Source organism: Anopheles arabiensis, chromosome X (assembly GCF_016920715.1).
Source record: "Anopheles arabiensis isolate DONGOLA chromosome X, AaraD3, whole genome shotgun sequence".
In the NCBI taxonomy this organism is placed as follows: domain Eukaryota; kingdom Metazoa; phylum Arthropoda; class Insecta; order Diptera; family Culicidae; genus Anopheles; species Anopheles arabiensis.
In genome coordinates this window covers 26,113,266-26,117,593 of record NC_053519.1, presented here as the reverse complement: position 1 = coordinate 26,117,593, position 4,328 = coordinate 26,113,266, and positions in this window count along the sequence as shown.

Below are 4,328 nucleotides of genomic sequence, written 5' to 3'. Positions count from 1 at the left end.
AACAATGATGAAACTTACACCATGTCCCAAGGTTGTGCACAAAACGTAACGATAAAGTGCTGGCGAGGTTAGAGGTGCACCAAAATTGTGTACCGATCAGGGAAAGTACTCTACGTTCCTATGATTTGGGTGAAAAGTGTTGATTAACTGCTGGTTAGAATAGACAGTTGTTTTCATACACATCGCAAACGAACACCCCTTAGTGAGCATTAGCAAAAGTCAATAGCACAAAGCAAATGCAATACAAACTGATCAAGTACATTAAAGAACGCTACGTACCAGGACTTCTTTCCAAGAATGGTGTCCGCGACGGGAGGGCAAGCGTCCTTCCCAGGTTTTCCTAGTAAACCTTGTATGGTAAACATACCCAAGCGTGTCTGTAAGCACGCAACAAAAGTCACGAACGGGCACATACCTAGGGAATGTACTCTACGTACTTGGACTTTTGTCCAAGAATGGTGTCCGCGACGGTCGGGCACTGCGACGCAATAACCAAATCCTAGGATTGTAACTTTAGTGTGCACAAACATAAACATTAACGCGTTCGCTCGGGCTGCGCCGTCCGTGTTGAACACAAATGTGGGTGATTATATGCGTGGAGGGACAAAAACATACGAGGAGGAGACAGTTTTCTGCACGATGTGCACAGAGCTCATTTCGTCGTCCCGGCCGAATGGAAAAACACAAACATCGCGAGTATCGTTCTAGGTTTCTGTCTATAAAAGGGCAGGCCAAAAGGTGACCGGTTGAGATAAGCATTTTAAGCATACAAACACTTTATTGGAACTTTTGATACAAAAACAAGGTACGTACATGTAGGTTGTACCAACATGGACATCTATGAACGCGGCTGCGCCCTCCGTCTTGTACTTTCCCTGATCGGTACACAGTTTTGGTGCACGGCTATCCCGACCGGCAACTTGTACCAACATAGACATCCATGAACGCGTACGTAGTGTACTTTCCCTGATCGGTACACAATGTTGGTGCACGGCATAAGAAAAGAGCTAAAATGGTCAAACTCAATCCATTTCAACAATAGATAGTCGATAGTAGCTGTGCCGATGAAGTAGGGCACGATGCAAGTTAATGTTGTTTAATTAATAACATGTCCGCCATACATTTCAGTACAAAATTGCTCGGTCAGACCTACAAAGTGCTATATCTCGAATACGAGGCGTCGGACTGGGGGTTGTAGAACAATTTTAAGTTCGTCTAATGATTCTACATCCGATTCTGGATAGCGATTTTTGACCACTTTTCAATATTTTGTGACACCCCGAACCTAGGGGCAGCTCCCTAGCTTTTTCAAAAATGTGCACCGAACGGGCCGGAGAGCTCGTGTGGCTCAAAACATGTTTTTCGCTAAAACACCTCAAAACGTGTAAGGAACGCACCCTAGCTCTTGTTTTTCAAAAGTTATGGCCGTTTAAAGTTAGACGTTTTGCTTCAAAATAGCTATTTTACCCGTCCCTATGGCCATGCTTTAAATTTTCACGAAAATGCAAGGTCAGACCTAGGGCGGGCCATATCTTGAATACTAAACGTCGCAGACATTGGTCGTAGAACAATTTTAAGTTCGTCTAATGATTCTACATCCGATTCTGGATAGCGGTTTTTGACCACTTTTCAATATTTTGTGACACCCCGAACCTAGGGGCAGCTCCCTAGCTTTTTTTCAAAAATGTGCACCGAACGGGCCGGAGAGCTCGTGTGGCTCAAAACATGTTTTTCGCTAAAACACCTCAAAACGTGTAAGGAACGCACCCTAGCTCTTGTTTTTCAAAAGTTATGGCCATTTAAAGTCAGACGGGTTTTTGCTTCAAAATAGCTATTTTACCCGTCCCTATGGCCATGCTTTAAATTTTCACGAAAATGCAAGGTCAGACCTAGGGCGGGCCATATCTTGAATACTAAACGTCGCAGACATTGGTCGTAGAACAATTTTAAGTTCGTCTAATGATTCTACATCCGATTCTGGATAGCGGTTTTTGACCACTTTTCAATATTTTGTGACACCCCGAACCTAGGGGCAGCTCCCTAGCTTTTTTCAAAAATGTGCACCGAACGGGCCGGAGAGCTCGTGTGGCTCAAAACATGTTTTTCGCTAAAACACCTCAAAACGTGTAAGGAACGCACCCTAGCTCTTGTTTTTCAAAAGTTATGGCCATTTAAAGTCAGACGGGTTTTTGCTTCAAAATAGCTATTTTACCCGTCCCTATGGCCATGCTTTAAATTTTCACGAAAATGCAAGGTCAGACCTAGGGCGGGCCATATCTTGAATACTAAACGTCGCAGACATTGGTCGTAGAACAATTTTAAGTTCGTCTAATGATTCTACATCCGATTCTGGATAGCGGTTTTTGACCACTTTTCAATATTTTGTGACACCCCGAACCTAGGGGCAGCTCCCTAGCTTTTTTCAAAAATGTGCACCGAACGGGCCGGAGAGCTCGTGTGGCTCAAAACATGTTTTTCGCTAAAACACCTCAAAACGTGTAAGGAACGCACCCTAGATGATAAAAAGTGCAATCAGAATGTCAATCGACAACTTTGTTGGGGGTACCATTTTACTCTACGGGCCAGTAGCTTAGGTGCGCCAACAGCGCTTTCCTTTCGGGTTCCCATTTTTTGCCCTCCTGGGATTATGATCATTTGCTCATTGCCTACTATAGGGAGGGTACCTTGCTACGAGATCAAACATGAAGATTGCACCAAATCGTAGTTTTTACCTCTATTTAGTCGTAGGAGCATGGTTTGCAGTGGCAGTGGGTCATTATGCCCCCGTTTGGGTCATACGTCCCCTCCGCGATAAAAATCGTCGTATGCCTATAGTCCGAACTAATGAAGCAAAAGTGGTGTCTGGTGGGCTCTGCCGATGATTTTAACCTATGATTTTGAGCTTCCACCCTATCAAAACGTTCCTGGAGCAGTACATCACGGGTCTACGGACCCAAAGACTTCGTCGTGATGGTTTCTAGTAAAAAGTTGTAACAGCTAAGGGTTTTGAATACGCGTATATTAACCATTGCTTGAAACTAAGCTTCGTTGTCTTTAAACTCTGCAAGACCAATCGAACTTCTTAGGGAAACCCGAAGGATTCACGCTAAGCTCGATGAGCTATTATGGGTAGTGGTGCATGATCTGGTGTTCCTTGGATCTAATCCAATGAATAAATTTATGAGGGTATATATGGTGCAGGGCACAAAGCGTGATGAAACCGGGTCTCCCTACCAAATGTGGCATATTTTTTCCCTGAGAGCGAAGCTCAGACCCACGTAGGGGAGAGCGAAGTGGAACTTAAATGTTCTATGCAGCAAATGTTCGCCATGCGGATAAACAAGTTGGAATAGTTCAATGTAGTGTAATGCAAACACGAATCGCAATAACGATACGGGACCCAGAAGCAATTCTGCGGATCCCTCGGGGGAGTGGTGAGTTGATATAAATTAGAGGTGAAAGTCCAAGTTGTTCAAGCTCCGGCTCGGCAGCCGATACGAGGTTCCTGTTGGGCTTTGTACATCGCGCAGAGGCGCCGTTCGGTTCTAGCAATGATTCCCGCCACCATGTTCCATGCGTGCAGAGATCCGTTAGAGCTCGTTCAATGTGTCCCGCCGTGATTACGAAAAAGTCCAACAGTTGACCAAGTTGGGGGTGCGTCAAGTAAACGCGCAGAGATGTCGTTCGGTTTAGAGCAATGTCTCCCGTATCACGTTGGAGTTCTTCCACTAGTGCGGAGAGATCGCTGAACCGTTCAATGTGTCCCGTCGTGGTGTGCTTGTACCGAACACTTAGGATACACCATGCTTTGTTGGTTTGGGATAGGAGTGGTCGCGCAACTGCCTCCACGCCGCAAAGTGCCAGTTCGGATTGAAGGTCAACTTTAGCCGTTCAATGCATCAGTCGGTGGGTGTTCAGATGGCATCACAACTTCCCCTAGGTGCTTAAGTTGGTTGGGTTGTAAAACATGTGCACATGCGCAGAGTATCGTGCGTACTAGCAAAGTCTCCCGTCACGGTGGTTATGAATGAGTTCCATTCAGTGCAGAGAGATCGTTAGTGCGTGCAATGTGTACCAGTCGATGTGTCGTACCGGAATACAACCCCGCTTAGAGGCCCGTCGCTCGAAGAGGACAAGCAAGAGTGCGCAGAGTGCCGTACTGGCCTAGCAATGTCTCCAGACAGACGTAGGAACACCCGACGCAGTGCAGAGAGTAGATCCGCTAGCCGTGTGCAATGCATCCGACGTTGTCTGCTTGTGCAGTCTATCGAGTGGCGCCAACGACGCTCCGGCGTCACAGAACAAATCTCGGTGGTCACGGGGACTTG